Below are 23,032 nucleotides of genomic sequence, written 5' to 3'. Positions count from 1 at the left end.
GAGCTTACTGCAGATAAGCTATGGGTCCGTTTGGATCAGCGATTAGAAAAACAGCTTATAGAAAAAGTAGCTTATAGAAAAGTGAAGTTGGTAAAAGTTAAATTGGATAGCTGAATTGTGTTTGGATTGAGTTCAGACAAGCTAATTTACAAAAATGAGATTGGAAAAAGCTTGTTTGGATTATAGTTGAGTAAAAGTAATTTTGACTGAAAAATTACCAAAATGGGCATGAGTTTTAATAAATAATGAAACATGATGAAAAATTGATTTAAGACAATACAATAAAATTAAAATAAAATAATATGAAGAAATAAAATTTATGAGTGGATTAAATTATAAAATTTTAAAAAATCAAAAAATATTTGAAATATAAAGTGAAACATGAAAAAAAAGAATTGAGATAATATAATGAAGAGGTGAAATTTAGAGTGAATTAAATTGAAAAATTTAGAGAAATCATAAAAAATATTAGGCAAATAAAAGCAAAACATAATTTGAACGGATAAAACTGTTTTGAACTCCAATTAGTATTATTGCGACAGTGAAATGAAATAATAATATTACATAATTAATTAATTGATAAGCTATGGATAATTTGGTCTCTGATTGCATCACGGACGCGATTCATATGAGATGAAGACTGTGAATTGACATTTGAAGGTGATGGTTGACTAGCTTCAGTCTGATCATGTTCGCCAATTACATTACCATCTTCAGCTTGTTGAAAATAGAAGTCAGAGCTTGAATGTCTCCTTATAAGGTTATGAATGACCATTGTTGCACAAACCAAGTACACTTGTGTTTGGAAGTCGTAACTGCGCATATTTCGTAGGATTTGAAATCTATTCTTCCAGACACCGAATGTTCTTTCTATTGTGCACCTTAAACTGGAATGATAATAATTGAAGGCTTCGTTACTATTTTGGAATCCTACTTGTCGTCGGAAGTCCGGAAGGTGGTAGCGCTCAGATCTGTATGGACCTAGATATCCATTTGGTGTTGGATATCCCGCATCAACCAAGTAATATTTCCTAAAGATTCATGAAACAATTTCAGACGTTATGAAATGAATGAAAATATAAAATAATTAAAAACGTGCATGATTGGAACATATAAACATATACCTGGAGGTGGATGAGGGAAATTTAGAGATGAATTTGTAAAAACGCTGTCAAATATACGAGCATCATGTGCAGATCCCTCCCATCCTGCCAAGACAAAAGTGAAACACATATCCCAATCACATACAGCCATGACATTTTGTGATGGATTTTCCTTTCTGCCAATAAATCTATCTCGTTTTGTAGCGGGGACAACACACGGTATGTGAGTACCATCAATTGCTTCGATTGCGTCCTTAAAAAATGGATAATAACGTGGATCATTCTCAATTTTTCTATGAGTTCCACGAAATGTAGGATCTACAGGTCGAATAAGTTCACTTGATAGGCTAAGGCAAGCTTATAGTACATTGTGAAAGTGCCTACTTACAGTTTCCCCTGAACATTGAAATCGTTCCTGGATCATCTTATTACATTGTCCATGTGCAATCGTATTTAAAAACATCGCGACCACTTCTTCAATTCCTATGTACCTAGACTTTCGCAAACCATGTTCCTCCAATTTAGTACATAAGAGGTGGAAAACATGTTTATCCACTCTAAACATTTCAGGACATCGATCATCATGCCCATTCATAATGTCTTGTACCCATAAATTTCCTGTTTGCTCACTACTAGTTCTACAGGGTTGTTTAAACATATACATTTCAGTAATGACCAACCAATGCACCTACTGCTTCATATTGTGTTAATTCCTCATTAATCATGGATAACCGTCTTGAATGGTCATCTTCATTCCATTGTGAATCTTCCAATCCCTCAAAGTATCTTCATTCCACGGTGAATCATCATTCCAATCCCTCAAGTATCTTCATTCCACTGTGAATCATCATTCCAATTAGCCATTTCTGGAGTTAACCCTGTAACTATAATAACAACAAAGTGTAAGCATTATAAGGACTACACTAAACCTCATGTAAATAATTTTCACACTGCAAACAGAAAAACCAAACACATAGATGACAATTAGAAATTAGCATAAATATATTACATAGTCATTACTAAAGTTCCTACAACAAGTCACATCAGTTCAGTTCAAACAGCAAACATTTCAAGTTAACAAGTGCAACAACTAAATCCTAAACTAAATCCTATTCTAGAGGTGCCTACTTCCATGTGTCTGGATCTTGTGCTGCCGGTATTAACCACGCCAACAACTTCCTTCTATCATGCATAAACCCCAAATAGGCTCGCCTAGCCCACCTCAACCGCATAAGCATCTTGGCACATGCATAATATAGTTGATTGTCATCATTAAGCTCCTCAACGGTAGTCAGGTGTGCTAAAACCTTGTCAACTACTTGGGGATCTTCAACCAGTGCTGCTGCTCGCTTGTCAGAAGCAGCTGCTATAACACTAAGACTATCAGAAATTTTCGTAGACGCGGCAACTTTTTTCTTCTTCTTTACATCAGACGTCTCACCCCTCTTCCTCTTTCCATAGCTTCCTGAGCCACTTGGTCCAGTACTCGCAGGGGTGTTTAAGTTGCAACCGGCAAAGTCATCGGTGAATCCTGCACTGGCTGTTGGGTCAACTCCAAAATTTTCATCTTTACTGTCCCCTGACCCTTCCTGTTGGTCCAGGCCAACTCTATAAACATCCTCCTCCTCTTCTGTACCAGCCTGTGTCACAGGTGTCGACTGGGGCTGTGAGGCTGATGGTGCATACATATACTCTCCCGAAGCCACAACATCTTTGAATATTTTCTGCAGCTCTGATGCAAACATCAACCCCTGATATCTAAATTTCTTGAAATTAGGGTCAACCTACATTACATTAACATAATTAGGCAAAATCAAACAAAGTCGTAACGGATATTCAAAATTAAAACTCAACCAACGGAAATAATTACCAGTAATTTTCGTTGCCACCACTCATCGGAGGCCAAAATCCTATTTGTGGCTACATCATAACCAATCCCAGTCTCTCCAGACACCAGTTTATCCCCACAATTTCCAATCTTTTCGCAATATATCAAATCTATTCTTCAATTGCCTTCTGTCATACATTCTCCTGCTCCTTTCTTGAAAGTTCTTTTCAATTTTTCCCCAACCAGGCCTTGTAAATGATGTTCCTTATCGTTCCTTGTGCACTATTTGCTCGGTACAAACATCGATTAGAATCTTTGTCGTGTAAGGATCCCATGTCGCTTTTCCCTTATCATTGTCCATTTCTTTATCCTTTTGATGGAAACAAAACTAACTGAATCAACTAAAACCCTAAATATATAATAATGAAAGCCACATTATGTAATCACCAAACAAACATATATACTATTTTCTTAATATTATTGTAAATGCATTTGTTATCAAAACTCCAATTATTATTATGAAGTCGTCAAATATTAATTAACACATTATAATTGCAAAAACTGTTTTGCTTTCTTATTCAAAAACTCAATTAATCAATTGTTTTTCTTATTGTTTGAAAAAAATTGTTCATCTTTCAATTAGAACTGCCATATTTTAACAGAAACTTAATTAATAATGACTTATTTAATAGAAATTTAATTAGGAAGACAATTCAGTAGTTAATTACATTATTAAAAACCAGCATTATAAGGACTAAAAAATTGTTATCAAATTACTTTCTTCAGTCTATTTCACATAAAACCACTGAATGATCAGTGTAACACTCTGATATACACTTCAATCTATTTCACATAAAAAATTGTTTTTTTTGTACATTTTTCTTTCAAAATTCCAGGACCATTGCAACTGAATGATCAGTGTAACACTCTGATATACACATATACACAAGCTCATACGCACTTATACAATATCCAGAATGATCATCACGTTTTCACCACCAAAAAAAAAAGAATGATTCATCACGTATACAAGCTCTACGTTTTGCTCCCCGTTAATTCACCTAAAACCACCAGCAAGCCGTCGGAAAACCAGAAGGCAAACAATAAAATTATCCACCAGCCAGTAGGAACAGAGGACCATAAGAACCACCGGCGAACAGAGGCTAGCGACCATGAAAATACCATGAAAATAAAAACAACTACCGGCCAGAAACAGAGCACCGCAACAAACCAGACCGAAAAAATAATAAACCGAACATCAGCAACGGAGAACTCTTGACTTCCACCGGCGACAGCAAATCCAAGCAAGAATCAAACAAGAAAAGAAAGAAAAAATTTTACTCACCAACCTGTAACAGATCAACTGAATCGAAGGCAGCTAGAGATAGATCCCACCGTGTATCAGACTCGCAAGACAAGATCCACGCACAGCTCGAAACCACAGGCAGACGGCGGCGACCTCGGTTGCAGACGGCGGGACCAGCTCGGACTTGCAAGGAAGAAGCACCTCCAGCCGACCACGGACACCTCACACCCACGACTCGAAGCGCACGACGATGACAATCCACAGCTCACGGCGACCAGAGAGGGACCTTCAGCGGGGCGACCAGCTACGGAGATGGCGTGCGACTCCTCGGTGAGAAAGGAACGAGTTGTGAGAGGAAAAGGAAATGGGAGAGGAAAAAGGACCTGAGTTCTGACGTGTAGGAACGGGCAAACAGCTTCTCTCGTTTTTTTTTCCGCCAAAAGCTCTTCTGGGTTAAGCATAAGCTCCTTCCTCTAGCTTATGGCAATTGGGCGTAGAATCAGGCTTTTGGCACATAAGCCCAATTGAAAAAAAGTGAATCCAAACAGGTCCTTGTTGCAACGCAGCTTATTTTAAAATTTAAGCTGACTTTAAGCTCAATTTAAGTGAATCCAAACAGGCACTATATAGGGTTTAAACCCTTCCAAACAAGATAAAATTTTCAATTGGCTTCTACTCAAAATAAACTGCTTTTCACTTTTAAAAAGCCCAACCAAACATGCACCTAAACATGTTGCCCTTGCTATCCCAACTTTCTTTATACTAAGCACGTCCCCGTGGACACACGAACCTACGTTTGAAATAACAAGTCATCTAGACGATCTTATTAAAAGGACCCAACCTGTTAAGCTTTCCCTGGTCATCAGAAGGACTCGTGAATTTTTCTTCCCCGTCGTGATTTACGAGTCTTAATTCTTCTGATATTTATGAGTGAGTTTGAGTACTTTATTACGACTAACTATCTGTGGCTAAATTACACCAAAATCTTTTAAATTTTGAATTATGACAATTTTTTTTAATATTTAAAACTTGATAATAAATCCCCGTGAACTTTCAACTCTATGTGAATAACTCTCAACTATAAATCAATTATATATTATTTTAAATTTATTTATAAATAAACAGTATATATTTAGTTTTTTTAATTTTATATAAGATTTTAATTTAATTTCTTGAGTTTCAAAAATATATTTTTAGCCTATTAATTCTAAAATCATTAAGACTAAAAATATACTTTTTAAAAATAATAAACTAAACCGAAATCCTATGACACAGCTCATCTTACAAACAGTTAATTTTAGTAAATAATAATAAAAATAAAATTGTATTTAAAAAAAAAAAACCTTACGCACTTTCCCTTTGTATTTGGGGTCATTAAAATCACACAGCTCATCTTGTCAACGGCATTGAAAAAAAACAGTTCTTACCAACGGCTAATTTCAGTAAATAATAATAAAAAAGAATAAAATTGTGTTTTTTTTCCCAAAGTTACTCACTTTACTTTTTTTTTGGGTTTCATTAAAACAACAGCTTACTGTTTTTGCCAAAAATCACACAGCTTATCTTGCCAACGGCATTGAAAAAAATATCTTACCAACGGTTAATTTCATTAAATTAAATAATAATAGCAAAGGATAAAATTGCATTTTTTTAAAAAAAAATTAGGCACTTTCCTTTTTTTTAAGGGGTCATTAAAATCAGCAGCTCATCTTGAAATAAAAAAACTTACCAACGGCTGATTTTCAGAGCCTCAGCGAAATAAATAACGGCCTCCAGGAGCCAAAAGAACAAAGAAATTGAAAAAAAAAAAAATCCAAAAAGTCGGCGTTCCACTGGCACACGCGTTGCGCTACATCCACACAGAAAAACTGTACTATTTTAATATTTTTTCACTGCCATGGCCGCTACCACTGCCACTGCCTCTATTTTCTTTTTCGTCATCTTCAACATTCTTACAATACCATTCACATAAATTATCTTCTCATGAATTTCTTTTGTGCATTCCTTTGAACTCCATCAAACGTTAGTTTTTTAACCTTTGCAATCAATTTTTCTTAATTTAATCTTTTCTTCACTCTCAAACTGTCAGTATCTTACCGGTTTGTATACACAGTTCTGTTTCTGTCTCCTTGGCCAATGGCCACGGCGGTAGCAACACCGTGGTCGGGTCCCATCTCCGCGCTGCGCTCGGTGCGGGCCACCGGAACGGCGTCGTCGAGGGGCCAGCAGAACAAGAAGCGGGATGCGGGGAATTTCAGCCACTTCACTCAGGTGCTTCGCAAGGACGCGGAGTTCATCAAGAAGGGAATTGGTAAAGGTGTTGAATGGGCGAACGAGGCTTTCCGTATTCCGAAGGTTACGAAGAAAATCGATGACCTTATATGGCTTCGCAATCTCGAGGACCCTAAGGCTCCCGAATATTCCCCGCCTTCTTGGCCTCAGCATTGGTACCCAGGTAGACGTCAAAGCTTCCTCGGCATGTAGTTTTAGTCATATACGCTTAATTTGAAATTTCACTCGGTTTCGTGAACTGGGCATTATTGAATGCTTCTTTTTACATGCAAATGAATGGTAATGTGTCTCTCTTACGTTGAAGTTGAAAATTTGGGTTATGGAGCGGATGTTCCATGATGGCATTAACCCATGTTGATTCTTCCACGTATTGATTTGTCCTTTCATTGCCGTTCAGAACTGTCTGGAGTGGATTTGCTCATGGCTGATCTCAAAGCATTGGAAGTTTATGCGAGTTACTTCTATCAATTATCCAAGATTTGGTCTAAACCACTTCCTGAAGTCTATGATCCACAGGATGTTGCTACCTATTTTAGCTGTAGGCCACATGTGGTGGCCCTTCGTCTTCTTGAGGTAGTTAATTGAACAAATTTTATGAAAACCCATGATGAATTTTTTGAATCTACTTTTCCTATGATTGATAGTTAGGGCCTGTTCACCCTGCTTATTTAAAGACAAATGCAATGCACTCGTATCGAGACAAGGGATAAAATTGTGCATATAATTGATTTTACTTATTTGGAGGAGGATAAATTGCACGTTATGTATGTGCTTGCCATATATGTACTTGCCGGGGTTTATGGCTCTAGAATCTACTTTTCCTGTGATTGATAGTTAGGGCCTGTTCACCCTGCTTATTTAAAGACAAATGCAATGCACTCGTATCGAGACAAGGGATAAAATTGTGCATATAATTGATTTTACTTATTTGGAGGAGGATAAATTGCACGTTATGTATGTACTTGCCGGGGTTTATGGCTCTAGATTGTAGGATTAACGTACATCTCTGATGCAAAAAGCTGTCACTTCTTCTCCTTCTTCTTTTTTCAATACTGAATGGCTGCTGTATGACTTATCATTTACGTATTATCTGAATTCATGTAAAACTTGAAAGTGGTTGCTCATTTACTCAAGGGTTCTCTTTCACTGATGGGGGTTTCTGTATTTTATCTTACGAGATTGTCATTATATGTTGGTCAGAGAGACAAGCTAAAGATGTAACCTTATATGATGATTTTGTACTACAGGTCACAGGAATTGTCCTAATGTACTTTAGATGATTGCTGAAAATAGCTTGTGATTCAATATTCTGTTCTTTATTTTCTTTTATTGAAACCAATATTTCATTTGTTAGGTTTAGAATTTGTATCAAGATGCTTGCTTGACTTGTTAATGAAGTACACTTTTAATTTTTCAATATTTTTGTCTTGGAAGATATTTTCCGCCTTTGCCTCTGCTGTGATTAGAATTCGAACTTCAAGAGTCACAAAGTTTATAAAACCAGATCCGGAAGAGGATGTTGATGTGACAACATCTCAATATAATTTTGGGATAGTGTTAAAAGAAACAATGCTTAGCCTTGGCCCCACCTTTATTAAAGGTAATAAATCTAATCTTTGAAAACTGATTGTAAATTTTAAATGATCTTTTATTTATCTATCATTGTTATGGCTCCTTAAGTTTTTGCATTGCCTATAACTGTCAGGCCTTTTTATTTCTTCTGTAGTTTTAACTTTTAAGATCACCAATATCATTGTGGAAGTAATTTGCTTGTTGGTGCAGTTGGTCAGTCCCTTTCCACAAGGCCAGATATCATTGGTGCTGAGATGTCCAAGGTTAGATTGAATAGCATGTCCGCACTGGTCCTTCATTTTTGGCTGTTTTCCTCTTGCAATTAACATGCTAATTTAGGATTAACAATTGGAAAAAGCCTAGGTACTTAAGCTTATATAATTAAGGTAGTTTTACCCCCATCGAATTGAGACGTGTATTTTCTCATTCCTAACTTGTTTCGTTGCTAACTCTTGTTATCAACATTTTGAACTTTTTAAAATTTTAAAATCCACTTGTTATAATTTGATTAAAATGTACATTAAGTATTTAAGTTTAAGGACTTCTGTTTTCCCCTTGAAATTTGGTATAGGTAGTGGTACTGTATATTAGATGATAATAATTTACTGTTATATACCATACCTTTTGGCGTATGTGGCGTGTTTTAGACCTATGCAGCTATGCTTTTGTAGCAACATACTAATGCGCCTGGCAAGGCGTTTTGTAGTTTCTCTGATTTGGATTTCATGCTCATCCTTTAATGCGGAGCATCTAGATTAAAATTGCACAGGCAGTTTTTTGTTATTTATTATTAATATTCTGATATCTTTTATTTTTACAGATGCATAGGATGAAATAAATATAACCTTCTAATTGTCAATTTTTTTAAAAATGAATTCTTAACTTAAAAAAAATAAAAATAAAAAAAAATAACAAACTTGAATATGGATTCTTGAAATTTAATTTGGAGGGTTCAAATTTTATCTCAAGTTATTGAACAGCTTCTGAACTACAAAATTTCATGGACCACAGTTTCTAGAATAGATTATTATATCTTTTACATGCATTGGCCTTTTCTTTCCATATTCCAATTGAGTTCATCTTGCAGGCGTTATCTGGGCTGCATGAACAAATCCCCCCCTTTTCCAAGGCCGATGCGATGAGGATTATTGAGGAAGAATTAGGTTCTCCCGTGGAGTCATTCTTCAGCTACATTTCTGAGGAACCTGTAGCTGCTGCCTCATTTGGTCAGGTAATTCCTTGCTTTGTCATAGGAGTGCCTTGCTTGATTAAATATAAGTGGTGTTGTGTTTACATTTTTAATTTAACTACCTTTACATTTCCTAGGTTTACTTTGCCCGTACTACTGATGGAACCAATGTTGCCGTAAAAGTTCAGCGTCCAAATTTGCATCATGTGGTGGTGCGGGATATCTTCATCCTTCGCCTTGGGGTTTGTATTGATCTCTATTGCCTTGATATCTGTATTATTTTGTCCAGGATTAAATTTCTTAAGTGAATGGGTGTAACTATTTCAGCTAGGTCTAGTGCAAAAGTTTGCCAAGAGAAAGAGTGATCCTCGCTTATATGCTGATGAGCTGGGGAAAGGTTTTGTTGGCGAATTAGATTACACTTTAGAGGCTGCAAATGCTTCAAAGTTTCAGGTAATTAATATTGTATGTGGGCTATTGAATTTGAAATATGGTTTCAGAACTTAACATGAATCTAGGATGAAGCTGTGAAAGTCAATGTAGATCCTACTAAGATATTTTGCAATGGAAATTTGAAATGATTTGTATACTATTGACCAAAGTAGAATTGTAAACTGAAATTTGGTCAACAGTAGCTTCTGGATAACATTATATTTCTTTTTGCCGCATAATAATTTGAACATTATTGTCTTACGACCTGTTAAAAATATTAATTCCTGGTCAACACTTAACCGTTAAAACTTTAAGGTAGAATTGGCTTTAATGAACCTCACAGTAACTTTTTCTCTCAACTGACTTGTTTTTTCTACAATCAGGAAGTTCACTCTCCCTTTGCTTTTATGAGCGTGCCAAAAGTGTTTAAACATCTAAGTCGAACACGGGTTCTCACCATGGAGTGGATGATTGGTGAAAGTCCAACAGATTTGCTCTCCGTATCAACTGGAAACTCTGCTGGAAATGACTCTGTACATTTGGAAAGGCAGAAAGTTGAGGCAAAGGGGCGTCTTCTTGATCTGGTATGCGAGCACAAATGAAATAATTACAACTTCTGTCTTTGCATGGGTGTAAAACTGTTGCATGATAATATGTTATTATGTGTCTTATTTATTATTAGGTGTTTTTGTTACAATTTTAATAGGTTTAGTTGTGGTAGTAGGCTGAGTCAGCAGTGACAGAAATTATCACACAAGAGGAAGAGAGAGGATGAGCGTGCAGGTATTGGGAAGGGAACAGAATTGGTTACTCTAAAGGGTTGCAGTAGGGGCTATATATAATGTATTAGGGTGGGATGCAAGTATGTGAATTGATTTTTGGAAGAAATATGGTACAATTTACAGGCCTTTGTACCAAAAACCCATATGGTTATTGAATTCTTGATTATGTTTTGATAAGTAGTTTATGTTTCTTAAAGGGAGTAATTGCTAGGTTGGAAGTTCTGATATATCTTATTATTTTTGTTGAGTTACAAGTTATCTAGTTTCTAGGACTTAGTGCGGTTAAAATAAAAAAAGCTAAAGTATACATTTAGTCCTTTAACCCTAAAATCATTAGGTTTAAATGATGATTTCTTGTAATAATCATGACTATTTTGAAAATTAAACTTCATATTACCTCTAGTCCTAATTATAAGACTTTGGTTGTAGACTACAAACAAGGTTTTATAGTTAGGACCAGAGGTAGTATCTTAGCTTAAATGTTTTATCAACATTTATTATCTTAATATTATCATTTTTTGTTAACAATTTTAGGGTTGAAAGACTACAAGTATACTTTTTATAGTTAAAGGATCAAATCAAAACTCTATAAAGTTAGAGGACTAAATGTATACTTTGGCCAATAAAAAAAAAATAAGAGAGAGGCAACTAAAAAACAAAAAAGGAGTTCAACTCCTGATGCAAAGCTAAGAGATTGAAGGGAGAAATTCCATGTCTTCAACCTTTGTGCCTTCCTTTATTTAAGTGTAAATAGTGAGCTAAGATGTATATTCATTATTCCTTGATGCTTATTTATGTGAGTTATAGTGTTTCTCATATTATAAATATGATACAGCACGAGATTATCTATTTCAAATCTAGTGTTCTATGAACCAACAGTGTATATCGAGATTGATTTGTCACTTTGTTGGGGGAAATTTTTGTACAAATTGATCAGGACAATCTATAAAAGGTCTGAACATCAGCTCGCTAATTTATTCACAAAATGTTTTAGGGGTCTTTATTATTGAGTTGTCTATAAAATAAGTTTTATTATTTAGGAATCCCGTCTTATTTATCTTATTGTTTGAGTTATGACTTATCTTATTTCTTGGATTCAATTGCATCATCAAAGTCATTTTCTATTGCATAGATAAAGGGGGGGCACAATAAATTTGTCCCTTGAGTATTAAGGGAACCTCTGGCATTGTGATTCTAGAGAGTGTCCATAATGAAACACGGATGGGTTCTTCTGAATTAAAATAATGAAGATAAGCTTAATATTCTCTAAGATTGTATTAGTTTTATTTTGCCGTAAAAAGATTGTATTACTACTTGAATCCCATATTACTCAGTTGAATTGTTTGTCAACCGCAAATTACTGATTATACCAAAAATTGTCCTGCCTTGGTGTCTTATTTCCTCATTATGATGACCGAGCATATTTTTCTTTGTGGGATATTGATTTATATTACACACCAATTCATTCAGGTCAACAAAGGTGTTGAGGCAACATTGGTGCAACTTCTTGAAACTGGGTTATTGCATGCTGATCCGCATCCTGGAAACTTGCGTTACACTTCCTCAGGACAAATAGGGTAACTGTCTGCTCCCTTCTCAGTTAAAGTAGATTCTGGTTTTACTTCACGATTAACTACTTATTGTTTTCTTCTATTTATTGTGGTAGGTTTCTAGATTTTGGTTTGCTTTGTCAAATGGAAAAAAAGCACCAGCTTGCTATGCTTGCTTCGATAGTTCATATAGTAAATGGTGACTGGGCATCCCTTGTTCGTGCTCTGACTTATATGGATGTTGTGAGGCCTGGGACAAATATCCGACTTGTAACCTTGGTATAATATTTAGGCCTCAGCATTTAGTCATGATACCATTGCATATTTTTAATTTTGAAACTCATTTTCATAGAACTAACTTTTCAGATCTGTTACAAAATTGCAGGAATTGGAACATGCCTTGGGAGAAGTGGAGTTCAGAGACGGCATACCAGATGTGAAGTTCAGCAGGGTGAGTTCATTTATAACAGAAAAGATGGTGAATGCACTTATGAACTAGGCAAAGTCGGTGTTCCATAAAGCTTCTAATAGAAAGAAGTGCTCTCACCTTGCCGTTAAAAGAATGTACTATGTAGAAGTGAGTTTGTTATTAGGCTCAACAGGAAAAAGAATGTGCAATAATAATAGGAGGATTCAACTCTGTATGTTTGCAAATGTTGGAATTTGTTGATCCCGTCTCAAAGTAATTAAATACTAACTTTGTGATAGATAATCTGATTTCCTGATTTTTTTTTTTTGTCTTTTTTGTTGAGTACCTTTTTCAAAAAACATAAATAACTGTCATGCTTCTTCTGATGAAAGATGTTTGTGATTTTTCCCTTCAATTTGTTTTGTTTGATTAATTGTAATAACCATAGATTGGATGCTCTTTGACATATCATTGCATAATTTGTAGAACGTTGGATTGGAAATATGGACTAAGGATAGAAAATGAGAAAAAGAATTTGATGTAAAAATGAGCTTCTGAGTTTTGTTTGTTAGTACCTAATTGAATGAAACAAGGTTCCGAAAGATGCCGTGTGTTTATCAATATAAAATCCATAAACTATTTTTATTGAATGATTTTATTTTTAAATGGAAGCTTGTAATTGATGTCAGCATTGTAGTTCCTACTTTTGTTGAAATTGTACAAATCAAATCTGTCATTTGCCGTATGCCATTGTTAATATTGACGCTGAAAATTGTTTCATGATAACAAAACCAATTTTAGAGCTTCCTACTGCATATATATTTATGAGCTATATTTGTCTAACAATTCATATTTGAGCAAATTAGCTTTAGTCATTTTGTTGAGGTGTTCAATAGGGTTTCTTCTCTTCAGTCACTGATATCTCACAGTAAATTTTCCTGAAGGTTTTAGGAAAGATCTGGTCCGTAGCACTGAAGTATCATTTCCGTATGCCACCATACTATACACTTGTCTTGCGCTCCCTCGCTTCATTCGAAGGTAAAGTGTGAAGATCCTATATACATGACTATGGGTCACTCATCTGTCATCACACTGATGCTTATGAGTAGTTCTTTGTAATGCATGTATAAACATCTAGTAATATATAGTGTTTTATTGAATTATCAATATTCTTGTTTCATTTTCTTTTTGTCAACTTAAATTTTGCTTTTGAACATTCAGGTTTGGCTATAGCTGCAGACCCAAACTTTAAGACCTTTGAAGCTGCATATCCTTTTGTTGTTCGAAAACTTCTCACAGAAAACTCAGTAGCATCAAGGAATATATTGCATTCGGTATAAGAAGTCTCATAAACATGCGTTCTGTTTCATTAATCTGCTGTACCATAACATTTTATCATTCCGTTGTGGCTGAGCGTTTTTGATAAATAAGCTGAGAATTCAAAGTTCTATATTTTTTCTTTTGATATATGAATCTTGGTTTAACCATACCTTTGTATGAATTAGGGTAATTTTCCCATCTCAATGACTTAGAAATTGAAAATCTTAACCGTAAGAGTTTGCAGGCTGTGCTTCATTTAAAATTTTTATTTAACAGTATTTCAAAGGTCCTGATGGATTCATGTATCGTAGTCTACTGTTGTGTGTATTGAATGCTGTTTTTGGTTAATATTTCTTACAACGTTAAGATCTCCTAGTATTTACTTTCAAATTTTCTATTTGATTTCTCTTCCCCCAACTTCTTTATCTCCTGTTTAGGTGCTACTAAACAGAAAGAAAGAGTTCCTCTGGCAAAGGCTTTCCCTTTCTTGAGGGTAGGTGCAACCAGGTATGTTGGGAGTTAAATGAAATCATTATGTCATGGATATTGTTCATTATGAAGTTTTTTGGGCCTTATTTGTACTACTCAAACGTTTATATTTCAATTTTGATGCTAACTCTGCAATGTTATAACAATTTTCCACATAATGATCCTTTTTCCTCCGGTTTTGGTTTTAAATGTGTAAATTATTATATAATAAAAGACATAGTCCTCTGTTTCAGACTTAATTGATTGAGAATAAAGGACAAGTACAACTTGTATAAATAATACGAATACACATGTTGATATGACTCACTATTGGCTTCTTTTCATTGTGCTTGATTTGGCGTAATGGGCTGGGGGTAAGAAAAATGAAACAGGAAGGGCTTGATCAGGCATTATTAAATGGGTTGAAGTTGGGATGGGTTATTTTCTAATTAGTGCTTTTAAAATTTTTTGTTTTTGGTATTAGTGTATCCTTTTTTTGGGGGGGGGGGGTGTTTGACAACATGCATCTTGGGTTACTGCTATAGATGGAAGTAAGTGTTGGTATGAAATCTGGGCATATATGACATGACTTTCAAAGGAATAAACCTTGGGTGTATGCTATCATCAGGATCTCCAATAAAAACTCAAAATTGGAGAAACCTTCTTCGATGCATGCCATAGTACTCCTACCATGATTCAATTTGTACCATTAAATATTTTCAGAATTAAGATTTTCTGTTGTGGAATAAGTTATAGGAGGGCTATTAGCGGAGAACAACCCCCCCCCCCCCAGGGGGCCAAAAAAAAAAAAACACTCAAAGTATACTCTTCCTTCCTCTCTTGGTCTAATCTGAAAACTCAGCACATGGTAGCAATGTGTTTTAAATTTGGCATATACTCAAGGTGTCCAGGAAGCATTCTCACCTTTAAAAAAAGAGAAAAAGTAGAGAAGGAGGTGCAGCCTTCCTCATCTAATTAATGGACTCATGGCGGCCTGTTTTAGAATGCTCCAATTATTTGATGGATAGAGCATTTTCTTCATTCTGATGCTTTTCTTTTTGTCCAGGAAAGCCTTACAATCAGTGGGATCAAAAAATGAGACTTCCCTTGACCAGTTACCAAATAAGACTGGTGGTGTACCAGTATTTGATATTGCAAACTTGGTCATGAGGCTTTTACCATCCAAAGATGGTGTTGTGCTCAGAAGGCTTCTTATGACTGCTGTGAGTTGCTAAGATCTGTTTATCACGTACGCTTAAATATTTGCCGCTATTCTTATTGGGGACGTGTATTCTAGTTTGTTAATATTTCAATGTGGAATCTGCTTTATCGTAGATTAGTAATGTACATATGTTTACTTGCTACATTTGTTTGATTACAGTGCATGCTAGTTTGAAGAGGATGGGAGTTTGTTTCTTTTGGTTCCTTTCTTGCCTGAGTTTTTCAATGGATTAAACCTAGCATCAAATATAAAATTGAACAAAAATTCAGCTGTTAATGAGTCCACTTGTTGTACTAAATCTTGCATGATTAGTTTGGGTGATTTTGTAAGTTCTTAATGGAAATACAAACAGAGTATGCAGGCAGTGTGCTTATGCGTGATGGGTGTTCTTTACATGGTTCAAACAATCTGCACTGGGTAAGAGACTTACTTTTCATTGAATGAACAGGATGGAGCATCATTAATCAAAGCAATGTTGTCCAAGGAGGCAAAACCTTTTCGCCAACACCTTCGTGATATCATAGCTGATGTAATGTGCCAAAGAGTAATTAAATACTTCGGACAGGGAATCAGAGTGTCTCGGTATTACCAGGCAATATTGGCGAATGGACCTAGTAACATGGAATCAGGTTTACCTGGTAGATCATCCTTGCCTGCATACGATTATATTACCATCTTTAAAGATCGGCGACTTAAAGTAATATTCTCCAAGGCACTAAAATCTGCGAGTAAAGATCCCATATTGATGCTGAGGTTTTGTTGGGCTTGCGCTATTGTCACTGTTACATCTTCTGCTTTGGCTTGCCATCGGGTTATAGTGTGTCTCGCTGAAGCTTATTTGCAGTCAATATTTGATGCTCCAAAGAGATATGCAGTGAGGGCATGATATTGTCAAAATTTTCTTGGTTTTCTCCATGGAAGGAACTCATTATCGTGCAATGGATATAAAATATGAAGGCTTCTAATTCGCTGGTAATGCAGTAGGGCCATTTTGAAGTCAGGCAGGTGAAATAGTTACATAGGATGATATAGTTGACACTTGGAAAAAGTTTTTAAAAAAAAGAGAGGAAGTCTTGATAATACAATACTCTTCTTAGTTACTGTTGCTGTTTAATATGGAGAAGTGTTGCACAATACGGATTGATTTTGCTGCAGTCCTGAGCTACTTGCTCGACAATTATGTACAGCTTCATGTAAATTTGTAAATTCATAGCAAGGAGACTCCACCTTTTGACTATTAATATGGTATGTGGTGGGCTACAGTAATTGTCAATTGTTTCTCATAGGCCATAACTCAATTACATGTTACTACCAACTGACCAATTCCTATTTGTCTATTTGTATTTTGGCGCTGATAATTAATACGGTCCCTTTGATGGGAAAATTCGAGCTGTTCTTTTATTTTATTTTTTGAGAGTAAATTTTTGAACTGTTATTTGAAGAGCCTCTTTGAAAATTGTATTTACTTGGTCAATGTCTAAGGGTACGTTTGGATTGGCATTGGGCAAAACTGACTTCTAGTCCAAATGATTTTTGTAACTGAAGTTAGAGTAAAAGTCAGTGTAATGTGATTTATGTTTGGATAGGTGCTTATAAAAAGTCAGTTGAAAAAGTTAAAAATTGTTTGGATGATTAATAGAAAAGTTAGTTTAGTTGTAAAATGACTGAAAAAGACATGGACTTTATTGAATAGTAGTGTTTGAAGTTTTACATTTTTGATGTGATAATAGTTTAAAAAAATACGTAAAATTATTATGATAAAATATAAATAGTTTATTTGTGAGATTATAAAATAAAAATATTTGTTACGGAGAAAAATTTGAAAACACATTATAGATAATTAATTAAATATATATAATGGACAAACATGAATATAAATTAAAATTTATTTGGTCTTTAATTAAAGTAAATGAAATCACATAACTAATTATATCATAAGTTTTGTACAATTTTTCCATAAGTCAGTTAGAAAAGTTGATCTAGGGCTTGTTTGGCATCACGTTTGGGCTTCCAAACGTGGCCAAACGAGCTTCTCCACTGAGCTTCTCCACATGGGCTTGTTTGGATCCACATCTACACAATCTGACTTCTTAAGCTCTGATGGACTTCTGGCAGAAGCTCAATGCAAGGGCTTTTTTCTGGAGCACGATGGCGTTGAGGGAAAAAACGGTTACATATTTATTACCAACCTTAAATTTTATTACCAACCTGCTGCATGTTTATTTTCTCTCAGCTCAATATTAGAGAGAGTTCGGCTTTACACAACACACACAACATACGATCTGAAGCCTCGCTCATGACTGCAAGTCCGTGTTGCCTTTTAGTTATTTGATGTATGGCATCTAATTAATTATTTGATGTATCGTGTGTAAAAATACTATGTTTGTATGATTTCTAATTTATATATTTATCCATTACATATATTTAATTAAGTATTTTATTATTTTTCAATTTCTTTCTAATATAACTTAAATTTTTTTAAAATTATTTAATTTTTAATACTTCATTTAAAATGGTCACATTATATATATAATTTCTTTCTAATAATAAATTAAATTTCTTTATTTTAATAATTTTCTCTTCCTTAATTCTTAAAAAATAGTCAAATTAATATGAGATATGTATTATTTAATAAAATTCATGTCCTTTTAAGTCATTTTACATGCAAACTTACTTTTACTTTTATCATCCAAACAAGTTTTAACCTCTCAAACTGACTTTTTTGAAAACCCAATCCAAACATAAATCACATCACCCTATCTGACTTTTACTCAATCTGACTTCTGCAAAAGTCAGATTGAAAAAAAAGTTACTTCTCCACTGCTAATGCAAACACACCCCTAGATTGCGTTGGATAAGTCGGTTAAAAAAGTTACTTTTTCCCATAAGTCAGTTAGAAAAAAAGCATCATCTAAACAATCTTCTGAACCACAATAAGCCACTAACCTCAGTTTCATACTTTTCAAGTGTTTTTGACTTCTCCAACTGCAATCCAAACATAGTCTAAGGGCCCGTTTGGCATCACGTTTGGGGGCCCAAACGTGCGTCTCCATCGGGCTTCTGATGTGGCTGCGTTTTTGACCTGTTTGGATTCACAGTGGGCTAATCTGACTTCTGAGGCTCAGATGGACTTATGGGAGAAGTTGATTTCTGGTGCTTTTTTTTGGAGGCTGGTGCGTTTGAGAAAACCATTGGTAGAGTGTTAAATATTTTTACCTACCTGACCCTCTGCATGATTTTTGTCTGAGTTATTAGCTAAAAGAAAAAAACCACACACGCACTCGCACTCTCATTTTGAAACGCGATCTGAAGCTGAAAAAGGGAGCCTTGCTCGCGACGTCTTCTGCCATATCCCCGCCGTGCGCCTGCCGTCTCCCGCCGTGTCTCCGCCGTCTCATCAGTTCCGGTTCTTGTGTGGGAGTGGGTGGAGTGTGGTCGTTCGGTCAGTTCTTCCAGTTCGTTCGGTTGTTCTTCCTCTTCCTTTGCTCGATTGAAGCTAGCGTCGCCGTCCATTGTCGCCGCCGTCTCCCACCGTGTTACACCATCTCATTAGTTCCGGTTCTTGTGTGGGAGTGGGTGGACTGTGGCCGTTCGTTCATATCAATTCGTCCTTGAGATGCTCTGTTTTTCTTCGCCAGAGAAGAAGCAAAAGAATCTTAGAGATACAATGGTGGGTCTGTGAAATTATAAGACGCTGAGGTGGGGAGAGGCTGTGAATGATTATTCATCTCCGAAGGATTTTGAGACACTGAGGTTTGAGAGGGATTTTGAGACGCTGAGGTGGGGAGAGGCTGTGAATGATTATTGCTGCTGCCATCAAGGACGAATTGATAGAGGCAAGGTTGGGGAGGGGTGGAGAAGGCAAGCGGTGGAGTGAGGAGAATTGATTAGAGATTTTGGGGTTAAAAAAAAAAAGCCAGAACCTTCTTTATTTTCTGTTAAGGTATCTTTTTGTTTGTTATTTCATTATCTAAAATCTTATATTCAAATAAGTTAGTCCAAATATCTCTAATCTCAAGGGATTATTCAAATATATCTGCATCATTGTATTTATTTTTATTATTTAAAATTTATATACATTTTTTATCCATTAAACATATCTAATTAAGTACGTTAGAGCTATTTTTATTTTTATAATTTGTTAATTTTAATATTTCTCTTAAAATTTTCACATTATGTACATAATATATATATGTCATTTAATAAAATTTATGTCCTTTTCAGTCACTTTACATCCAAATTTACTTTTACATTTATCATCCAAACAAGTTTCAGCTTCTCAAACTGGCTTTTTTTAAAACCCAATCCAAACATAAATCACATTATCCTATCTGACTTTTACTCAATCTGACTTCTGTAAAAATCAGATTGAAAAAAAAAGTTACTTCTCCACCGCTAATCCAAACACACCCTAAGTGTCTCAAACCACTTGAGTGTGGTGTTTGTTTATGGTGTGAAATCTTCTAAAAAAGTTTATTTACTGTGTGACTCACTTTTGTTTCGTATTATACAAAAATAAATATTACAACAATCAAATCAAAAAGGGCATATACAAGCATTTCTCGGTTATGTCAGATTCCCACTACCATTGCAAACAAAGTTACATTTCCGATCTTTCATTAACTATGCATCCATGGTTAAACTATGGTCGCAATTGAATGGGAGCAAGTCCTATTTGGAAAAAAAAGAAAAGAAAAAGAAATAAACGGAAATTCTTTCTATAACATACACTAAAACTGATCGTCATCGCTGTTGTAGCTTTGACATAGGAATTGAAGTCCACTGGTGCTAATTTTGGGTTCGGCTGCTTTCTTGACAACGTTGATCTTCAAGAAAGGATGAAAAGGTTTTGCTCCCCCAAAAGTCCCCGAACCTTACGAATTTTCTGGGTTGCCAGAATTATCCAAATTAGCTTTTGTCAGAGCTTCAGTTGCTATGCTTGGAAGCTCTTCAGACATTCTACTTCTCTTGATATGATCGTCAGATGTTTCACCAACCCATTTGAAGGCTTAACAATAAAACGATCAGTTTCTAAATCTTCATCCCGCATTCTTGCCACGTTCTTTTGATTTGCTTGAGAAAACTCTGATTTTATCAGTGCTTCGTCCTCTTCTTCCAGCTGTTTCTCCTTGTCAGCTGCTGTGCGTTGCAAGGCCTCCAGCATTGCATCAACACAGACAGTGGCATGCCCCGACTTCATAGACTTCATCTCATCAAGGGCTGCTAGGATGTCCATCTCCCTTTTAGAGTCCAAAGTTCTATTTTCTAGGGATTTCATGGCATCTCCCATCTCTTCAGCTTCCCTCTTCTGTTTCACCTTTCCTTCATCTTCATCCTATGCACGACAGGGTTCAAAATTCCTCGTTGCCCCACATTCCACAACATAATCAGAATTTTGCGGATCGGTCTTGGTCGTCAGCTCAGCTGAGCACTTAGTGCATTTAAAGTAAAACCTGAATATTTAAATTCCCAGGTACATCTCGCCTATCACATCTTCCTTTCGAGAGTTAAACTTGGTGCCTCTATAGATATAATTCCCACAAGTATTGCATCTGATGCTCATGGGAAGCATCATGCCACAAATCGAAGCAAAACACGATGATAACAGGATCGTCGAGAAACGTAGTCTTCAGAGCTCAAGCTTCACCGATAATAAGAGAGTCGCCAGAAAGACGTAGATGCGGGGATAAAATAGCTTCTTGTGCTATCAAAAAGAAAAGAAGAGAAGGCCACAAATTGCAACTTACCCACCACGAACTCTCACTGAGAAGGATTCGTCGGACTGGGCAAGCGATGTGCGTAATCGAAAGCGCCAGGCGAATGCGTCGGCGGAGCTTCAGAGGGGAAAGAGAAAAGGGTCCTGTCGAAGAGGAGGGAGGTTCGGGTCTGGATCCTCTCAGCGGCCTTTTTCTCATTGTCCCTCGGAAAATTTAAATTCTATCCGTCCGGTTGATCTGAGAGCTCACAAAAAGCCTCATGAAGCTTTTAAATTCTGACCTCGCCCAGCCGATTTCACGTTCTGCCACATCCTATCACGGCCAACCCTTCGGAACAGGGATTTCCCACGCAGACAGGAAGCTCCGCGGTTCCCCATGGTTGGGTAATCTATATTACACCTCTTACTCTGTATCTTCGTCATTCTTCTCCATCACTCCCTTCCTCATTCTTTGACTATTGAGTGCTTATTTGCTCAAATGATTTTCCCCGTTTTTTCCTTCATGCTGCACATATATGACTTCGATTGGTTTAACTTTTGGTACATTTAATTTGGTAGTATTTTATAGACAAATGTTATGATCTTCTGCATAAAGGTTAGTGCTGATAGAATATGCCGATCTGTTTTGGGGGGAAAAAAGCTCGAGGACTTGCATTATCATTAGGTTTCCCGTCAATCTCTCCGATGGAAGTTATAAGTATGCACGATCCCTACATTACTGACCTTTAGAAAAGTTTCTGCACATGTATAGTTCTAATGAAAAACCTGATAACTATATTCAAACCTCAGTCTAATTCTTTAATTAGCTACATTTGAGATTTGAATATGGGAACCAACCACCTATGCTGAAGTTTTAAGTTGTGTGTCTTTGTAGGAGTATGCCAATACCTGCTGCCCTGGACGTTTTAGCCAAACATTCGAACTTGAAACTTTTTGAGGTAAAGATGTTGTTGAGTGTCTGCAAAAGATGCTTGCTGGTTGTTTTGAGACGCAAGTGATATAAAATATTTGGACTAACTAAATTTGGCAGAATATACCTGATCTCTGTGTCATAATACTGAAGAAATTAGCTACAGCAATCGAGAGATGCCATGGCCATATTGAACTAACTATATATTAAACAAAACATGTTTCCATTTTGAAGGAAACAGATCTTGTTGTCATATTGAAGTAGCTGAAGTCAGGTATCACATCGTACAATTCAAAATTGCTATAATCAGAACTTGCTTCCATCTCAGCCATCATAATAAGAAAAGCAGGCACTTAACTTGCTGGATTGAACAAAAAGAAATCAAACTCTTAAGACTGATAGTGAAGCATCTTTATATGGGGGAGCAAGCATGAGAGATATGTGAGATAAACTCTCCGTAGGTATATTCTGTTTGAGTTGATTATATGAAACAAATAAATAAATAAATAACTTGTTGGATTGAATGACTGAATTACTTGATTCTGAATTATCATTGCAGGTAATGGCTGTCATTGTTGAAGCTATAGAAGATGGACTTTCACCTGCTAAGAATTGATTGGATATTGTTCAAGCTATGGAAGATGGACACTCACCTAATAAGAAAGAAGAGCAATGTAGATATTTGCACAGGGTACTAAAAAAGTTGTAATGCAAGAGAGTGGAAGTTATATTTGGCATCTTGATGTACTATGCAATTTGATTTTTATTAAAATTAACAATTTTCCCTTAACTTCTGCATATTTCTATCTCCATTTTTTAGTACCTAACAACATAAATCCCTCTTCTTCCAATACTTCCAACAAAGGTGCTGGACAATCTAAGGGATAGGAAAATTATGCATATTAGTTACACAAAAATGCATTGTATGTGTGT

At 35.8% G+C, this 23,032-nt stretch overlaps 2 pseudogenes; one reads left to right on the top strand and one right to left on the bottom strand.

The window, feature by feature from the left end:
- The first annotated feature begins 6,169 nt into the window (after positions 1 to 6,169).
- LOC114738510 (uncharacterized protein slr1919-like) lies at positions 6,170 to 16,857 on the top strand (annotated as a pseudogene).
- A 3,130-nt stretch (positions 16,858 to 19,987) lies between these two features.
- LOC114738512 (splicing factor YJU2-like) lies at positions 19,988 to 21,563 on the bottom strand (annotated as a pseudogene).
- Between the last annotated feature and the right edge of the window lie 1,469 nt (positions 21,564 to 23,032).

Source organism: Neltuma alba, unplaced genomic scaffold (assembly GCF_004799145.2).
Source record: "Neltuma alba isolate B1F8T4 unplaced genomic scaffold, ASM479914v2 tig00013600_pilon, whole genome shotgun sequence".
NCBI lineage: Eukaryota > Viridiplantae > Streptophyta > Magnoliopsida > Fabales > Fabaceae > Neltuma > Neltuma alba.
The sequence above is the reverse complement of the archived record's forward strand: the minus strand, read 5'-3'. Positions and strand labels throughout refer to the sequence as shown.